The following is a 21235-nucleotide window of genomic DNA, read 5'->3' as shown; positions in this document are numbered from 1 at the left end:
ATATTTCAAGAAAAAATGAAAATGTTTCCTTAAAAAATGAAAAGAGAAATAAAATGACTAAAAATGAGAAAAATATACAATTTCTAAAATTACAAATATTTTCCTTTTAGCAAAGTGTTCTTAGAAGAAATGTTCTTCTAAAATTTTCAGATAAATTCAACATATCTAATACATATTTATAGCATGAACCAATTGATCTCAATGGTTAAAGGATTCGTTATTTTTTTAGAGGTCACGAATTCGAGCATTGACAAGAGTATGAATGTTCATATTACCCTAGATGTATATAAATATAAAAAAAAAACTATTTCGAAGTGTTTTAAACATATTTAACTTTTTTTTCTAGTTAATTGCATCACATGTCCTTAGAGTATGGCCCTCATTTTAAATTGGTCCATAAATTTTTAAATGTTCCAATTTTTCCCAAACTATGAATATAATTTTAAATTAGTCCTCAAACTTTTGAATATTTTAGTTTCATCCCCAAACTATGATATTCATTCTAAATTGGTCCTCAAACTTTTTGCACATTCCAATTTTATCTCACACTATACGTATATACTAATCACATCCCTTGTTAATAAAATCGTTAGACCAAGTTATATTATTATATTTTTAAAAAGAAAAACAAAATTTAGGTTAAACTATGGTTGAAACTAATTATATATTTGGATGAATTTGAGGATGAAATTAGAATATTCAAAAGTTTTGGGATCAATTTAAAAAGAGGGCCATAATTTAGGGATGAAATTATAATGTTTAACTTTCTTTTATTTTTTAGAAATGAAGTTTTATACAAATATATTCAACTTTAATTTTAATTATTTTATTTTGGTTCTTATAAATGAGTCTATTAAAAGTGTGAAACCAAAATCCGATTTTAAACTTATGATGCTCATATCTAGGAATGGCTATGGGTCGTGTCAGGTCGAATTTTCCGTCAATCCGACCTGACCTGAAAAGTATACATCCTCCATCTGAATCCGACACGAATTGAAAAATATACACCCTCCACCCGACCTGAATCCAACCCAACTGTTTGAGATAAAATCAAAACCCGAACCACCTGACCCGAAATAATATATTTATTAAAACAATATTATTTTTATTCAATAAAAATAGGGATTTAATTGAAAAAAAATATATGGAGGGGCATTATTACAATTATCTCTAAATATAAAGGTAAATTTATATGCTTTTCTCATGTCGGGTCGGGTCATATATTTTTCATCTTAAACCCGAATCTGAATCGACCCGGCTCGCACACCTCTTAAAAACTCGACCCAAACCGAACCTAATATTTTAAAAAAAACTCGACCCGGTCAAATTGGATTAAATCAGAGCCCGTCAGATTCATGTCTCATGCCAATCCCTACTCGTATCAATAAGTCAATCCACTTTTCCAACTCTTTTCTATACCTAAATTTTAGGTTCTTATTCTTTGTGGTGCAAATTTAAGTGAAAATTTTCATAAAATTTCCATATAGTTATATTTTACGGTTAAATAATTTTATTTCTTTTCTCCCATCATTATTTAAAATAATGAAGAAATTGCAATCAATTTAAGGCATTATATTCTTTTTGTTTTTAATGTTTAGTTTTTAGTTTCTTTTAATATTTTTTTAGTATTAGTTTGATCCTTGAGAATTGTACATGTGATTATATTATCATATCTGTTGAAACTTTTCTCAGAAGAAATGATTATAATCTAATGCTTTTTTTGTGTGTTCACAACCATTGAGATTATGAAATTTTAGAGAAAATTGCATCATATGCCCCCAAATTATAATTCTTATTTTAAATTAGTCCTTAAACTTTTGATTATTCCAATTTCATCCCTAAACAATAACTATCATTTCAAATTAGTCCTTAAACTTTCAAACATTTTAATTTATTCCATAATTATGACCCTCTTTCTAAATTGGTCCCCAAACTTTTGAATCTTCCAATTTCATTCAAAGATGCAATTATTTTTTTCAAACACATAATAATATAACTTGGCCTAACGATTTTATTAACAATTGATGTGATTAGTATATACGTATAGTATGAGATAAAATTCAAAATTTTAAAAAGTTTGAGGACCGATTTAGAATGAAGATCATAGTTTAGAGATGAAATTGAAATGTTCAAAAATTTGAGAACAAATTTAAAATGATAGTCATAGTTTAGGAATGAAATTAAAATATTTAAAAATTCATTAACCAATATAAAATTTGAATCATACTTTGAGGTCATGTGATGCAATTAACTCGAGATTTTATAAGGATATTTTGGGATGTTATTTTACTTGAACTTGATAAATTCTGATTTGATCTTATAAAATTAAGGTTTTTTTTATATATAAAAAAGTTGAATTTAAACTTAATTTTGTCATAGATGAGACAAACCAACCAGATTCATATTTAGAATGATTTTTTTTTAACTTAACCCTAAACAATAATATATATTTAGAGGTAATTGATATGGTAATCCTTTCTATATATTTTTTAAAATTATATCCTATTTTAGTGTGCATTTTATTTTCTTTAAATGTTTGATTTATAGGTGCTCTTGAATCTCTTATTTTAGAATTCTTTAACCGTGGTACCAAACACCACTTTATTAAACAGTCGTTTCAGCACATTCCAGGGAAATTCAAATGGGGACAAACCAAGTCATAGTAGCCTACACATGAAATCAAACAGGGAGCCTCTTAGGGTGTTGAATTTTAGGTGCACCCATTAACAAAGAGCACTATATAAAAAAGGTAGGGGACAACACAGCATCTTGAACTAACACTAATACTAATTTAATTGTTAATTAACATTAAAAAATTGAGTTAATTATCTTTAGGGAGACCATATGTTGGTAATAATGTTGTTTAAACCAAATGTGATTGACTAATGAATATGCTTGAGGATCAATTTCATCAACAATCTCATGTTGTCTGCAAGTAATAATGAATATGCTTGAGGATCAATTTATCAACAATCTCATGTTGTCTGCAAGTAATAAAATTATAGTATTCAACTCATTGAGTGATTTTAGTGATAAAAAATGAATGTTGTTCTCCATAGAGGATCAACCATTTCCTCTAAAAAACAACCTCAAACATATAAGCAGTGGCAGATCCACCTTAGTTCTTTGGTTACTTATTTTATTAATTGTGTTCATCCTGAAAGTTTATTTGTATCCATCGTATACAAAATTTTGTGTTATTAATACATGTGTGCCTACACTAAAAAACATTTCTAGATCTACAATTGCAAATAAAGAGTGTGTAATCACCACTTTTTTCTTTTCTTTTCTTTATTTTTATTATTTTATTATTATTTTAAAAAATAATAAAAATTGTATTAGTTGGGGTTATAATAACCCCAACAACCCTTGTATCAAGACCCCTTTTCCCCCAAAATATTTGAAACAATAGAAAAGGTAACCTTCTTTTTTGCTCTCCATTGTTTTCTTTCATTTTCTCGGGACAACGTAGCTTAGGGAGTGGCCACCGTTGAACGGTGGCCGGCGTGCGAGAGAGACTGACTTACGGTCAGGCAACGTTAGTGGTTGGTGGCCGATAGTGATTGACGGAGTCATTAAGGGTTTAACTCGAAATAAAGAAGAAAAATAGGTGTAGTTTAGGGTATGTTTGGATTTCAGTTACACGGTGTATGGAAAGAGCTGTAGGCCACCGATTTACGTTGGTCGTTACTGGCGTTGAGGTTGGCTTTATAGCTCTCGACGCTGGCGTTGGGGTTGGCTTTAAGCCTCTCGGATGTGTGGGGAAGAGAAAGAGTGAGAGAGGAAGATAATGGGGGAGAGTTTCGACCGTTCAAGTTGTTCGGTCGGGCTTCCTTTGGTCGTGGTCGGGATCACCAATTGGAGTATAGTGGTCACCGGCCCAGTGGCCGGCGTATGACGGCCGAAAGTGAGTTTGAAGCTTTGGTAACCTTATCGGCCGAGTTACGTGAAATTGGGGATAATATTTTGTGTTTTAAGAAAAAGGGTAAATCACGCTGAGGTCCTTGTACTTTTAGTGTGATTTTACGTTTTAGTCCTAAAATTGTGGGTAAATCACGTATAAGCCCTCCTACTTCTGCCGTGTATTTGCATCTTGTCACCATGTTTTTTAGTTTTTATTTGTTATGATTTTGACCCCTTTGTTTTATTTTATTTCGATTTGGTCACTATTTTTGCTATTTTATTTGTTATAATTTAGCTGATGTTTTATTTCTTGTTGCTCTTTGGTCATTGGTTTTATTATTATTTATTTATTTTGAATATGACATTATTTTTTATTTATATATTGTTATTAGTTTTCAAATCATTATACGACATGCGGTGACCCGATCCGGGGTACGATCCACATTATTATGGTCCGGACTCTATTAACTCCTAATTGTTAATTTTTCTTATTAATTTGTTTGAATTATTATACGACCTTGTGGTGACCCGATCTGGGGTATGATCCGCATTATTGTGGTCCGGACTCTACTAACATTTCTAACACTAACTGCTAATTTCTAACTGTTAACCACTAACTGCTAACTTTTCTAACATCTAACTTTTCTAATCGTTAATTACTAACCGCTAACTTTTTATTTATTTATTTATTTATTTTATGTTCGAACTATCGAATGACCTTGCGACGACCCGCCCCGGGTACGACTCACATTATTTACGGACCGGGTAAAATATTAAAAATTAATGCTAACATTTTATTTTTATTGCTCCTTTATTTTTGTTATTTAATTTTATGCACATTTAAATTTCTGTTATTTAATTTTCATTTATTTAATTTCAATCCTTTAATTTCATTACTTTAATTTACTATTTTTATTTTATTTTTATCTTTCATTTTTTTGTACTTTAATTTTAGCCCTTTTATATATTTTATTTGTCTATAATATTTGTATCATTTTAGTCCTTGATAGATCACTTTTTTTAGATTTTGTGCGTAATCTTTTAATTATTCATTTATATTTAGTCATTAAATTAAGAGAATTCTTAATTTAGTAATTGATTTTGCTCGAGGTTCCAATTTAAGTATTCGAATTGCAATATTGATTAAATTAATTTAAGTTAAGGTTAGAACCTCTACTTTAGTTAGATTTCAATCTAGTCCTTTTAAGTTAGGGAATAATTCGAGTTGGACCTTACCTAAATGCTTAAGGGACCATATCAATTATTCGATTCAATAACTAGTTAAAATCAAGTAGTATTAATATTAGAGCCTACATTTTTAGGTTTATGTCTCTAGGTTCTTTAATTTTCATAATTAGACACTATAAGCTAGAGAAAGCCTTAATATATCCTTAGTTTAATTAGGATTAATAAAAATTTATTTGATTGCATTTTATTTTAAAATTTAAGGTAATGTTCACTTATTAGGGATTCGATAGTGTATCTCTCGCAAGTATGCTCGGGGGTGACTACTGGTGATTCCCGAAATAAGTCGACATTCTTTTCAAGATTGCATCATGATTTCTAAAATTAAGGCAATTTCCGGTTATCAGGCACAATAGCATATCTCCCGCATTTATGCTAGGGGGCGAATGCTATTGGCATTAATAAACGAATACCATTTTAATCTTTGCATTCATAATGATTTTTAAATTAGATAAATTTCGAACTCAAAATTTTTGATTCTAAATATAGGGTAATCAACTAGGTACCAATTTTTGGGTGGTTGTAGGCGTGCCAATCCTTCCCCACGTGTAACTGACTCTCGAACCTGAATTCTGGATTTTTACAGACCCTAAAACCTAGTATTTTGATAAAAATAAAATATTTTATTAAAATCACCCGGTTTTTATAGTGTCCCAATCGCACCTTAAATGATTGATAGCGACTCCGCTGCGGACATTTTGTTTTCCAAAACAACTTGAGAGTCGAGCCACAAGTTGGTTACCCTATATTTAGGATTTTGGAAATTATGAGTTTGATCTTATTTAATTTACAATTCAATATGGTCTTAAAAAAGATTTTCTTTCAGGTTAATGCTTAAACTTTTGTGAATTTATTTAGGATTGTTGCATATCATAGCTCTAAACCCGAGCTTAATCCCGGTTTACCTAATTAGGGGAACATCACACCTCGTGAAGAGCATTGGGCTTCCTTGTGTAGGTATGAAAAATTACCTCTTGAAAGCATCCTAAGTTGCATGTCCGGATATCAGTTTCGAGGCACGTTTTTAGTGGTGTGATCCTTTAAGGAGAATTCGATCCGCAAGTCTGTAATGGGCCAGAATCGGAGTCAACCTTAGCAGGTTGTAAAGATGGGTTGGAAAACCTTTGCTAGAACCCATCCTCATGTAAAAGAATTTAGTAAACCTACCCCGCTAGAGCCATGTGGACAGCCTAGAAGAACTAGAACACATGCGGTTAAGACTCTTAATTTCCTTTGTATGCTTTATTTTTTTAGTCTCAGCGTTGAGTCGTATTTAAATATTTGAATTTTACACTGATGCACCGATGCACCTATGGTATGCATCGATGCACTGACGCTCCCAACTGCTTTAATTAATTGTTTTCACACTTAAACGACTCTATTGACTCCACTAATGATCCCCAACATTCAGAATCATTTGAAGGTGTATTTAAACAAGCTTAGAAGCCATTTATTAACAATAAGAAACAACAATCAACAAGAATCAAGAGAGAATCAAAGAGAAAGCATCAAACCTCAAGTTTGACCATTTCAAGCCTATTTTTCATTCAATATTCATTTTGCTTTCAAGAACACTACTTGTACTCAATTGTATTCATTTTGAGTGTTCTTTTCTTTGTTCTAGAATTGTGCAAACAATCTACCTTGTGAGGATTTCCTTGTAAGTTTGTAAATTTGTAATTTTCTCTTTGAGAAAGAGTGTTCTCAAGAATTGGGGTATATTCTTGAGGGAGTTGTAAGGTTATCTCTTTGGCCTCAAAAGAAAGAACAAATTAATGAATTTGTTGGAAAATCCTTAGTGTGGATAGCTAAGGTAGTGGACGTAGACTTTGATTGAGAAAGTTGAACCACTCTAAATCGCTGTGCAATTACTTTCTTTTTTCTGCAAAAGCTTCCACCAAAATTTTAATTGCCAATTCACCCCCTCTTGGCCGATTATGTCGATCGATTAACTTAAAAATTGGTATCAAAGCCTCACTCATTTGAAGGTTTAATCACCTCTTGAGTCAATTCAGGAAGAGTTACATCGATAATCAAGTCATCAATGGCCTCCACTTCAAACGCCGACTCCGGTCTTGATTCGATGCCCGTCAACAAGCCTCCTTTCTTCAATGGAGCTAACTATTCCTATTGGAAGAATAGGATGATGTATTTCATTCAAGCAAGTGACATGGAAGCATGGAATGTTGTAGAAGACGGATATATCAAACCTCTCACTCATCCAAGATTGTGGAGTGAAGGAGAGACAAGAATGTTCCAACTCAACTCCAAAGCCATTCATATCATATTTTGTGCTCTTGGACCAAATGAATATGGAAGAGTTTCATCTTGTACAACCGCCAAAGAAATATGGGATAAACTACAAGTCTCTCATGAAGGCACCGACGAGGTAAAAGAATCTAAAATTAGTCTTCTAACACATAGCTATGAAAATTTCAGGATGAAACCAAATGAAGATATCAAAGCTATGACGGATAGATTCTCAACTATTGTCAATGGTCTCAAATCATATAGAGAGATCATTACAAACGAGAAGCTTGTGAGGAAGTTAGTTTAATCACTTCCAAAATCATGGCAATCCAAGAAGACGACAATCATAGAGGCTAAGAACCTAAAGTCCTTAACTCTTGAAGAGCTAATCGGTTATCTCCTCACTCATGAAATGATGCTTGAAGATGAGGTAAACCTCGATAAGATTGAAGAGACATCAAAGGAGAAGGAGAAGAAGAAAAACATTGGAGTTGCTCTCAAATCCACAAAAGATGAGAGTGATTCGGATGAAGATGACGAGGAAATGGCATTGTTTGCCAAACGGTTCAGAAAAATGATGAGACCTTATCGAGGAAAAAAATTCAAACGAAATGAAGGCCTCAAAAATAAACCAAAAGAGAAGGACCCTCATTTGCTATGAATGCAAAAAACCGGGGCATGTCAAATATGATTGCCACAATTGAAGAGAAAGGGTCAATCAAAGAATAAGCACAAGGCTCATGTGGCTACATGGAGCGATGAAAAAGGTTTCGATGAAGAGGAACAAGAAGTAGCAAACTTGTGCTTGATGGTATTCGGGGAAGATTCTAAGGTAACCTCTAACTCATCTGATTTTGATGATTTATCTTATGATGAGCTATTAGAGGAATATAATGGGTTGGCTTCGGATTATGAGAAATTGTTTTTAAAATATAAAAATGATATTTCAAAATTGAAAGATGAAAATAAACTCATATCCAAAACGAACAACGATCTTGAAAGTAAAATCAAAGATTTGCAAATCAAACTAGAAGAGTTTGAAAAGAAAAATTCGGATTTGCAAAATTTACTTTCAAAGGTCAATGATGATCATCAAAAGAAAATTGATGATCTTAAAGCTTATTTTGATAAAGTTTGAACAAAACGTTTTGAAAAAGAATAAAATTCAAAATCCAACTTTGTTAGAAAAAGTTTTAAAAACTACAATCATAGAGGCCCCCGAAGAATCTCTAATGGAAAAATCGTTAGAAGTATATGGGTTCCTAAAGAGCTCATTACTACTAAAGATAAGGATATCCTACACAAATGGATACCTAAGGAGACTAGGATTTTGGAAACTAATGAATATGGACCCAAAAGAATTTGGGTACCAAAAATAAAAAATTAATCTATGTGTGTAGGAAAAGGAGCATTGCTACAAGGCACGGAAAACAAATTCAAATTCATGGTACCTTGATAGTGGATGCTCGAGACACATGACCGGAGATAAAAGCCGGTTCATTGAGCTTAACACCAAAAATGGAGGAGAAGTGAATTTTGGTGATGATTCAAAATGTCACATTGAAGGTATAGGTACTATAGGTAATACCTCTTCCATACAAATTAAAAATGTTTTATATGTGAATGGATTAAAGCATAATCTCTTGAGTATTAGTCAATTTTGTGATAAGGGATTCAATGTCATGTTTGAAACTAATGGTTATAAAGTTATTGACATTGCCTTTAATCGGATTATGCTTGTTGGTCATAGAATAGGAAACATTTACATGGTGCATTTAGGCTCTATTGTTATGACTAATTTATGCCTAGTTTCTAAGGATGAGCATTATAGTTGGTTATGGCATAGAAGACTAGGACATGCTAGTATAAGTTTTTTGCAACGGCTAATTCAAGGTGATTTAGTTCGAGGGTTGCCTAAACTAAAATTTGATAATGATAAAATTTGTGATGCTTGTGCTAAAGGAAAACAAAAGCGAGTTTCTTTTAAATCCATTAATGATGTATCAACTAGTAGAGTATTTCAATTGATCCATATAGATCTTTTTGGGCCAACTAGGACTACTAGCTTGGGTGGAAAACAATATGCATTTGTCTTGGTAGATGACTATTCTAGATACACTTGGGGTCCTATTTTTAATTACTAAAGATGAAGCATTAGAAAAATTCATCACGTTTTCAAAAGTAATCCAAAATGAAAAAGGTTACTCTATAACTAGTGTTAGGAGTGATCATGGAACTGAATTTGAAAATCTTGGATTTACTGAGTTTTGTGATTCTAACGGTATTAGCCATAATTTTTCAGCACCTAGAACCCCTCAACAAAATGAAGTTGTTGAGAGGAAAAATCAAACTTGAGAAGAAATGGCTAGAATCATACTTTGTGAAAACAATTTGCCAAAATATTTTTGGGCGGAAGCCACAAATACCGCTTGTTATGTTTTTAATCGAGTAATGATTAGGCCTATTTTAAAGAAAACTCCATATGAACTTTTCAAAAATAAAAAGCCTAACATTAGCTATTTTCATCCTTTTGGATGTAAATGTTTTGTTTTAAACAACGGTAAAGACAATCTTGGCAAATTTAATGCTAAAAGCGATGAAGGAATTTTTTTGGGTTATTCCTTAAATTTTAAAGCTTATCGATTATTTAATAAAAGAACTTTAGTTGTAGAAGAGTCTATACATGTTGTTTTCGATGATAACCTCCTTCTGAGGAAGGATTCTTGTGTGAATGATGATGTAGGTGTTATAAATACAAATGACGTTAGACATGACGTTGGAGAACCATCATCAAAGGAAGAAACGAAAAATGAGGAAACTCATGATCCTCTCGAGAATCCAACCATTGAAGAAAGAGAAGTCACTTACCCAAGGGAAACAACTATGTCAAGGATGGTGAGATTATAGGTGATCCATCCAAAGGGGTAACAACTCGATCTTCTCTTAGAAATATTTGTAATTATGTGGCATTTATCTCATGCATAGAGCCTAAGAATATTAAAGAAGCATTAAAAGATGAACATTGGATTATGGCTATGCAAGAAGAGTTAAATCAATTTGAAAGGAGTAAAGTATGGACATTAGTTGGAAGGCTTAGTAATAAATCTACTATAGGTACTAGATGAGTATTTAGGAATAAGCTTGATGAAAGTGGTAATATATTGAGAAACAAGGCTAGACTTGTTTCTCAAGGGTACACTCAAGAAGAGGGCATAGACTATGATGAAACATACGCTCCCGTAGCTAGGATGGAAGCAATTAGAATGTTATTAGCATTTGCATGTTTTCATGAATTTAAATTATATAAAATGGATGTTAAAAGTGCATTTTTAAATGGTTTTATAAAGGAAGAAGTGTACGTGGAACAACCTCCATGTTTTGAAGATTCAAAATTTCCAAATCATGTTCTTAAATTGACAAAAGCACTTTATGGTTTAAAACAAGCTCCTAGAGCTTGATATGAAAGATTGTCAAACTTTTTAATTGAAAAAGGTTTTTCAAAAGGGAAGGTTGACACTACATTGTTTTTAAAGCATAAAGGTAAAGATTTATTAGTAGTTCAAATTTATGTTGATGATATAATATTTGGTTCTACTAATGACGTTCTTTACCAAGAATTTTCTAAGCTAATGCAAAGTGAATTCGAGATGAGCATGATGGGGGGGCTATCATTTTTCTTGGGACTCCAAATCAAGCAAAGAAAAGATGGCATCTTTATCAATCAAGCTAAGTATGTCAAAGATATGCTCAAGAAGTTTGGACTGGAAAATGGGAACCTCATGACACTCCAATGAGCTCATCAACAAAGCTTGACATAGATGAAGGAGGTAAATGTGTGGATGTTAAATTATATAGGTCAATGATTGGTTCTTTACTCTATCTAACTGTAAGTAGACCAGACATTATGTTTAGTGTTTGCTTATGTGCTAGATTTCAATCATGCCATAAGGAATCACATTTACTAGCTGTTAAGAGGATCTTTAGATACCTTAAGGACACTCCTAGTTTAAGACTTTGGTATCCTAGAGACTCTAGCTTTAGCTTGCATGCCTTCTCTGATGCGGATTATGGAGGATGCAAATTAGATAGGAAAAGCACCTCCAGTACTTGCCAATTCCTTAGAAATATGCTGATTTCTTGGTTTTCAAAGAAACTAAATTGTGTCGCATTATCTACCACTGAAGCAGAATATATTTCAGCCGGTAGTTGTTATGCACATGTTTTATGGATGAAACAACAACTTTTTGATTATGGAATTGAAGTAGGTACCATTCCTATCAAGTGTGACAATACTAGTGCTATTTGTCTCACTAAAAATCCCATCCAACACTCTAGAACTAAGCATATTGAAATTAGACATCACTTCATTAAAGACCATGTCGCTAAGGAAGATGTAGTTCTAGAATTTGTTGATACTTTGCACCAATTAGCAGATATCTTTATAAAACCTTTAGACAAAGAAAGATTTTGGACACTTAGGAGAGAATTAGGTTTAACTAACCTATCTTCACTTAGTGTTTAAAATAAATTTAGCACTTTTAAGTATAAATGAAAAATGCATATAATGATAATTTTTGATTGCATTCATTGCTATTAGTTAGGGGGAGTTTATGTTCTTTAGAGAAAAATAATTTTATGTTCAAATGAAGGTTAAGGATTAATTTGATTGATTGAACATGATTAATTTTAAATATATGAGTTGCCAATACCACTAGAGCTAATTAATTTAGCATTTTGAGTGTTTAAAACAGATTTTTGTCATTTCTGTTCTTAATGCATCGATACACTTAATAGTGCATCGATGCATCCCTTTGAATGTGCATCGATTCATCATTTTGATGCACCGATGCACGCCTTGAATGTGCATCGATGCACGGGGTCATGCATCGATGCATCCGTCGGGTTTTGGGTTTAAAAGGCATATTTTCTCATTTGTTTCAAACCCTAAAACTATATCCTCATCAGCCGTACGCCCCTCTCACTCCTCTAAATCATCCTTTTGCTCAAAATCAATGTAATTGTCGGAATCCTTGAGCTTTTCAACTCATAATCCTGCTTTAATCATCAAATCGTGCAAAATAACATCGCATTCCTCTCAAATCCGAAATTTTCAAGGTAATATTTCAAAAACTTCTATTTTATTGATTTTTGATCTTAGGACTAGTTTTAATTAGTTCTAGGATGAATATTATATCAGGCATTGATTGTTTGATGATTACAAACTAGTTTTTACAACTAATTTCATCAAAAACTTACAAATTTTCAATGTATTTGTGAATTTTAGAAATAAAAAAAATCAAAAATCTGAAATCAATTTTAAATTTGATGTTTTTGATTTAATTATGTTATTTTCATGAAAAACTATACATATTATAATTTTCAAACACTGTTTTCTAAATAGTTTTTCAAAACTATGCCCATTAGGATTGGTTTAGAGAACCTTGAGATATTGAGGACTCAATTGAGTTTTGGGATTGATTATTTTTGCATACATGTGTTTCAATTTGTAGGTTATATTCTCTGTTTTTGATTCCTAAACCATGTTTAATCCCAAACACCCTAGGACTTCGTCGAGTCGTTCTCGTTCAAACCAACCTCCTAATCCCGTTCCTCCTCCACCTTCATCTCTATTAGGATCTTGTTTTAACGTGCCTGAGCGTCGTAGAGACGAATTGTACTCTAGGTACAAAAATTCTTTTCAAACTTATAGAATCCGGGAAGAGCGTATTCCTTCTCTTCAAGCTATGATAGATATTAACTTTGAATACCTTCCAATTCTTAAAGCTTGGAAGTTTGATAAAATGTTTCAGCTAAAACCTATCATTTATCAACAGTTAGTCCGCATTTTCTATTCCAATGCGGCATGTATTCAAAACGAAACTCAATGTGGGACAATAGCCATTGGATCATATCTTTTAGGCCAATATATTAATATTGACCCCACTATTATAACTTCACGTTTTGGATTAGATGATGATGGGTTATATAATGAAAATGAAACTGTAAATTATCCCTATGTTCCAAATACTAGTGTTAGTACTCTACGATCTCATCACGATCGTTTTCTTCATCTGATGATCTCTTGGTGGTTTAGACCATACGAAGGTAGGTACTCTACTCTTCGTATTAGGGATTGGTGGTGGATGCACTATCTCAAGAATAAGATCACAATCAATCTACCCCATATTTTCTTCAGTCAACTAGTTGATGTCATAAACATTGTTCCTTCAAAATATGTCGAAACATTAGTTTATGGATGTCTTCTTAGTAACCTCTTTATCAAACTTAGTCTAGACGTCTCTCTCGACAATCCTATCCCACTCCAAAACCAAATCAATCTTACTTCCTTGAAGAAAGCGGATTGGAAACAAGACGAGGAAACCGATCTTTGGGTATTTCGACCCGGTAAGCAAACCCCGGGAGCTAGCTCTTCATGAGCTACTCCTAGCTCTTCTTGTGCTCCTCCTCCTCCTCCGGCACCGGATACTGATGATGATCCTGAGTTTCAACAACTTATGCAAGATATCGATGATCATGTTCCAGACGATGAGCCTGCACCAGAACCAACTCCACAAGAGGATCAAATGCCTCCATATTTTCATTCGTTTTTAGAGACATTTGATCTACGGTATGCTTCCATCGAATCCCACTTGACTGCTACTCACGAAGCAGTAAATCAATGCTTAGACACTTTGGAAGCTCGACAGGTGGAGTTTCAGAGGGAAATGCTTGCACTCATGGATGCTCTCTCTCTTGAGATGCAAGCCTGATTTCCTCCTCTGCCTCTCGATCCCTCTATGGACGAGTAGACCTTGTTTTGTTTTGGATCATATTTGAACTTTTATTGTTAAAACATTTTGTATACTTTGGGGATTATTGTTTTTTATTTGGATTGTTTGAATTTGTTTGAAGCTATAATTTGGATGCTTTATGGTTTTTAAAATTGATATATATATTCGTTTGATTTGAATTTTCACTTTGAGATTAACATTTATTAATTTTTACATTAATTTCATATTAGTTGCATTATGACCAATTATGCCATTTCACATTTTATTATGAATATTGATTATGAAACTAATGGCTAACGTTTCTCTTGATTGTGATCTTAGCAACTTAAGCTATATTACTAATCAATTGGCTAATTTTTTTTACAACATTGTTTAAATTTTCGAGTCTTTTTGATGTAACAAAAAGGGGGAGAAATGTTAAGTGTTACAATGTTTTAAAGGGGAGAAGTGTTATAGTAACGGGGAGTAGTATTTTCAAAATTAATTTCAAACTTGATTTTTCAAAGAAAATCTTAAAATTATTCAAGTGCTTTGTTATATCAAAAAGGGGGAGATTGTTGAAAACATTTTGATGTTTCGATATAACAAACTAAGTTTAAATGAATTTTAAGATTTTACAAATATTTTTCTAAGTATATTCGATTCAATTAATCGAATATCAAATTATTACTCCAAGTCTTTCAAGATCAATTTTAAACCTTACTAAATGTGTAAAATTGTGTTTTATACTTAAACTATTTTTAAACAATTTTCACAAAGTATTTTGATCCAAAATCAATTTTTCAAAGTGATACACTGATGCACCAATCCATGCATCGATGCACCAATTAATTTTTCAAACATCGAATGCATTTTTTGCATCGACGCACATACCATGCATCGATGCACTCAGTGCATTTGATGCATCGATGTACAAGACCATGCATCGATGCACTCTGGCTTTTTCAAAACATCGAATGCATTTTATGCATCGATGCACTCTTAGTTCACTGATGCACTAAGGGTCCGATGGTCAAAATATTTGAATTTTACACTGATGCACCGATGCACCTAGGGTATGCATCGATGCACTGACGCTCCCAACTGCTTTAATTAATTGTTTTCACACTTAAACGGCTCTATTGACTCCACTAATCATCCCCAACGTTCAGAATCATTTGAATGTGTATTTAAACAAGCTTAGAAGCCATTGATCAACAACAAGAAACAACAATCAACAAGAATCAAGAGAGAATCAAAGAGAAAGCATCAAACCTCAAGTTTGAGCATTTCAAGCCTATTTTTCATTCAATATTCATTTTGCTTTCAAGAACACTACTTGTACTTAATTGTATTCATTTTTAGTGTTCTTTTCTTTGTTCTAGAATTGTGCAAACAATCTACCTTGTGAGGATTTCCTTGTAAGTTTGCAAATTTGTAATTTTCTCTTTGAGAAAGAGTGTTCTCAAGAATTGGGGTATATTCTTGAGGGAGTTGTAAGGTTATCTCTTTGGCCTCAAAAGAAAGAACAAATTAGTGATTTTGTTGGAAAATCCTTAGTGTGGATAGCTAAGGTAGTGGACGTAGACTTTGATTGAGAAAGTCGAACCACTCTAAATTGCTGTGTAATTACTTTCTTTTTTCTGCAAAAGATTCCACCAAAATTTTAATTGCCAATTCACCCCCCTCTTAGCCGATTCCGTCGATCGATTAACTCAACAAAAATGATGGAGAAGAAGAAGAAACTAAAGATTTTAAAATGACAGAGTCTGACAAAAAGTGACTTATTATCCAATTACTCGCACAAGTTGCAATATTTGATTTTCGCTTCCCTATTGTATCGAGACATTCTTGTTTTTCAATAATTGTTCAAGGAACACTTTTTTTGGGATCAATACTTTCGTTGCATTTTCATATTTGTATTTGCATTTACCTTTCCAGTTAACTTGTTGCTATATGTCCTACCTAGTTTTCTTTCTGCCTTTCTTTTTCTTCCATCATATGGTCATGACATACACAAAATGGTGTCAATTCTGAGTGGTGACCAATTAAAAGGTTTTCACAATTGTCAAGGGGTTTCATGATCAAGTAGACCATGATACAATTAGGAAATGACATCTGAAAGAAGTTCTAAGAAGAGAAGAGAATCGTACGTCCAAAGATTGCATGTCTAACGGAGAGAAAAGTGAATTTCAACAAACAAGGGAGCAAATGTCCAAGATGATGGATATAATAGCTATGTTGGCCAAAGGAAAAAAGGCTTCTACACAAAGGGAGAAAGAACTTGACAAAAATAATTCTGTAACACAAGAGGCTACTTTTGAACAAGGTGATCCAAGCGAACTTGAGGAACCACATGTAATCATTGTCCGCATCAACAAGTTGTCAGGAAATACAAAGGAAACAACGAAAACTGTAAATTTCAAAGAAATATGGAGGAAGAGAAATCACATGATCATTTCAAACAGGGTAAATTTGTGTTCCCTAAAGGTCTAGATGCCACCAAAGTACATGGGAATATAAAAAATAAAGGATAATAGGAATCCAACTACAATGGTTTAGTTTTTGAAGCCAGCTTTGAAAACTAATGTTCACTCCACAGAGATTCACCTCATCGATGACCAGAAGTTAGGAGGTAGTGATCCTAACTTTGATCTTGCTCCTATCGCATTTGGAGATTTATACAATAAGTTGTTAGAAGCACGAGAAATGACCCCGTAGTATGTGAAGCCTTTGCAACCTCTATATCCAGAATGGTATGATGCCAATACCAACCGTGAATATCACGGAGGAGCTCAAGGACATTATATCGAGACCTATGTTACTTTCAAGCGTTGAATTTATTACCTACTAGAGCATGAAGTATTGTAATTCGAGAAGGAGGGTTAACATGGTTCAATAGTCGAACATCTAGTCGAGGTGAAGCTGAGAGACTCCAAGGACAAAAGCATCAGTGAGGGTATCCAAAACGAAGAGCCTCTCTTGAAATACGAAGCTAAAATATGTCAATTGTAAAATGAAAAGGACATTCTGATTAGAGAATTGAAAGCCATGCAAGATGGTTTTCAAAGAATCAATCAAGCTTTTCAAAGTGTTGATTTAGGCAATACACAAGAAGAATGGGTAAAAGAAGCCTCTAAATTGAAAAATAATGTCGAACAATGGAAAAAGAGTTGTAAAGTGCACGAAGGTCAAGCTAAGAGGGGTTCTTGTGATCTGCAGTTTGCATAAGATGAACATAAAGTAGCTTTATAAGAGTTGGAGATATGGAAAAACATAGAACAAAATGTTGAAAATAGTCCTTACTGACGTAGAAGCTTCATTTCAAAACCACAATTGTAAGAAAAATGCTGAAGTAGAAGCCAGTAGAGCCAACAATAAAACATTGACAGAGCTGGAACATGATTATAGAAATCTTGCACGAGAACTTCATAACCGGATCAAGTCTCTTACGAGAGAAAATGGTTAATATTGCCTACAACTTTAAAGGTTGAAATGTAAGGTGGAGAAAAAAGACAATGCGATGAATGAGACGGCTACTCAAGCAAGCAACGTAGCTCACAAGTTGGTCGACTTAGCTATCTTTGCAAGAGCTTTGAAGAAGATTGATTGCTCAGCACCAGATCTTGCTTGGAAGATAACCTGGCTCTTGAATGAGATAGAAAAGGTAAGAGCTAAAGTTATTCATTATATATTGTTTGGCTATTCGATGTACTGAAACCTTTTGTGTTCAATGGAAATCATTTAAGATGGTTACTCTGGATTGACACCTTTTTCCATGCATACATTGCATTTATTTATTTAAATGTTTTATGCATTCCTTATAAAAATCATCAAAATAGTTTATGGAAGGTTACATGACAGTAATACCAAGATCACTTATCCACATTCTCCTCTACTCTCATTATGGATAAGAGGTTAGAAGCAATAGAGCAGTCCCAGATGGTTGCACTGCAATAGGGTATGGGAAACAAGCATTAGTTTCTCAATATGAGGTGTTGGGTTAGATATTGGATACAATGGCCATCAACAAAGAAATATTGTTTGCTAAAAGATGACAGAATCGTCAAATTAACACACCAAGGTTGGTCGACCACCCAGGGCTATCCTATTTAGATAAAGAGAAGAATCTCGTGGTTACCGAGCATTTCAAAGGAAAAATTAAATAGTTAGAGGGGTTGGTTGAGGAAATAAAGGTTGGTGAGGTCTCCAATAAAAACCTAGATGCGTGAAAGCTAAGTTTAGTCCCCACCTTGGTCATTCCCCATGAGTTTAGAGTACCTAAGTTTGAAAAATATAATGGTACCATTTTCCCTTTAATCCATCTGAAGATGTTTTGTAGAAAGATGGAGGGGGTACTTGAATGACGATGATTTGTTGATTCATTGCTTGCATGACAATCTTATTGGACCGATTGTGGTATGGTATAGCCGATTGAGCAAAGAGAAAATTAAGTCATGGATCGATTTGGCCAATGCCTTTCTAGAGCAATACAAATATGTCAAAGACTTGGCTCCAAATAGTCAAGATCTCCATAAATTAAAGATGAAAGCTACTGAGAGCTTTTGAGAATATGCATTGAGATGGAGAAACATGGCAGCTCAAGTTCATCCTCTGATGCTGGAAAATGAAATGTCACATATGTTTTATAGCACCCTTCCGGACCCTTTCTTTAAGTTGTTGCTTACAGATTCAATAAATGATTTTGAAGATCTTATGTCAAGTGGGGAGCAAGTAGAGTATTTAATCACCAAAGGGAATCTGAGGACTGCCTCCAAAAGACCAACCATTCAAAAATCAAAAGATTATGAAGTGGATGAATGTCATGTCCCAAGTCTTTAAAATTGTAAAAGAAAAAGGATAGTTAGTCACTCAGATCGACCAAAGAAGATTCCTCGAGTTAGGAAGGCCTTAGAGGTGTTCCAATCACCCATATCTAAATTGTTCCCTCATCTTGTTAAAGGGAAACATATTACTCCGAGGCCAATCAAAGTAATGTCAAGCCCTTCTGGTCATAGCTATGACAAAGATAATGTATGTGATTTCCACATGGGAGCACCTAGGCATTCTATAGGAAACTGCGGTCCATTGATGAAAGAAATAAAGATGCTCATTAGTAATGGAACGTAAACTCGAGAGTTGGTTGAGCAATGGATGGCGGACCCGATTGGGGTACCAAAGTTCTAGATGCAACATTCAATTAAAGCAAGTTCCTTATAGCATCAGATGGACAACATGGGGCGATATGAGATCACACGAATTTGTTGCTCTCCCTTTATGGAGCTTAGTCGCACTTTTCATGAAAGCAACAAGTTTTTTTAATATGTTTTATCTTTTTCTCTAATGTTAGGAAGTTTTTAAGGTTTTAATTGAAAAAACACTACTCTTTTTAGACTATGAGCATTGAATCAAATTTTCAATCTTGAAATTCTCTAAATATCAATTGGATTAAAGGTTCTTTAAATAATTAGAGTTATAAATCTTTGACAAAGTGACAAGATTGAACCCATAAAAAACAAAGACCCTTGACCTTACCCCAGAAGATACACTCAAATACATACCCTTCTTTTGCAGGGACCAAGCTAGCCTTCTCTTCGTATGAATAGACAATTAAGGGCTTGACATTCAGGTATGTAAGGATGTGGAAAAATTGGGTATATTTCATACGAGGTTGCAAAGTTGATTGGTTTCTACTTCTATTAATGACGTTCATGAAAATAATATATTCAGATGAAATAGTTCAGTAGATGAATTTAGTTTTGGTCAGCTGCTTGAAAATTGAATTCTAAAGATGATATTTCCTGACCTTTAATAACACTCAGACTATAACAGATTCTCCTTGACGAGCTAAAGAAATTGAATTGACAAACCCATGAATATAATTATAATATGTATACAATAATGCTTGAGTTTTTCCTCTAAAGCAATTGGTTAAATGCCCCAGCTTTATGAATAGATCTAGCTAGCCCAATAAAGGCGATTATAGTATATATATATATATATATATATATATATATATATATATATATATACATACAATAAAGCTGAATTCAACTAGCCAACAATGGCAAATTAAATTAAATTTGCTAAACAAGGGGTTTCAGTAAAATAAACTAAATGAGTCGAGGAACACCTGTTATATTCGACCTCACACAAGCACTCATGAATTTTATATTTAGACTAATATTTTCAACACTGCCTATACTAAAGGAGTTTACAAAACTTGAACAAATGAAAGATTTCAGATAACTGAAATAGAAGGCTTCCAAAAAGTCTAACAATTGAATATACTAGTTGCTTTATTTTGTTTGCATCCACTTAATATGCCAAACCAAAAAAGAGGGGCATGCCATAAGGTTTATATGGGCGTATAAACAAGTGAGGATATCTCGATGGGTGAAATTTTTAAAAAAATAGGAAGCCAACCTGAAGCTAACCCACCAGTCATGACACTGGTCAAAGGAGTATAACTGTAAAATCTAAAGAACAATTGATTTTTTATATTATGTGAACTCATGTTTATGATTTGTTTTAATTTTGAGTATAAATTAAGGGGCAATACTTTACAAATTCTTTTGTTCTTTATTTTTAAAATAAAAAAGGAGAAAAACATTTGCAAACAAGACAATCCCTCGAGAACGAGGTCCTTGAACTTGACGAGACTCATGAATAGAAATCAAAGCAAAGAAATGAGCAATGAGAAAGTAATTAGACAGAGAATTGAACAAGAAGGGGCACGACTTACCTCGAGATTTTTTGGTATCTCAATTCATATCAAGGAAAAATTGGTCACTTTAAATGTCCATCTGTTTTTAAGATCTCATAGAAAGGGAAGGCCCCTAAACTTTGACCAGGACAAGAAAGATACGTGGCAGCTCTTCTGTTTGTCCAAGATGATAGCTTGTGGTCGTTAACGAATGGTATGACGATCAAATATTTCAAAATCAAATATTAACTCTTGATGGTCCCATATTGAGGTATTCCCAGAAAATCTAGATCATGTGGAGATAACTAAATTTAGATCAAGAAGACCCTGACGGAGAGCATCACCACTTGGAGTGTTAGGG

Source organism: Hibiscus syriacus, unplaced genomic scaffold, assembly GCF_006381635.1.
Source record: "Hibiscus syriacus cultivar Baekdansim isolate YM2019G1 unplaced genomic scaffold, ASM638163v2 tig00111427_pilon, whole genome shotgun sequence".
In the NCBI taxonomy this organism is placed as follows: Eukaryota; Viridiplantae; Streptophyta; class Magnoliopsida; order Malvales; family Malvaceae; genus Hibiscus; species Hibiscus syriacus.
This window is presented reverse-complemented; position numbering follows the sequence as displayed.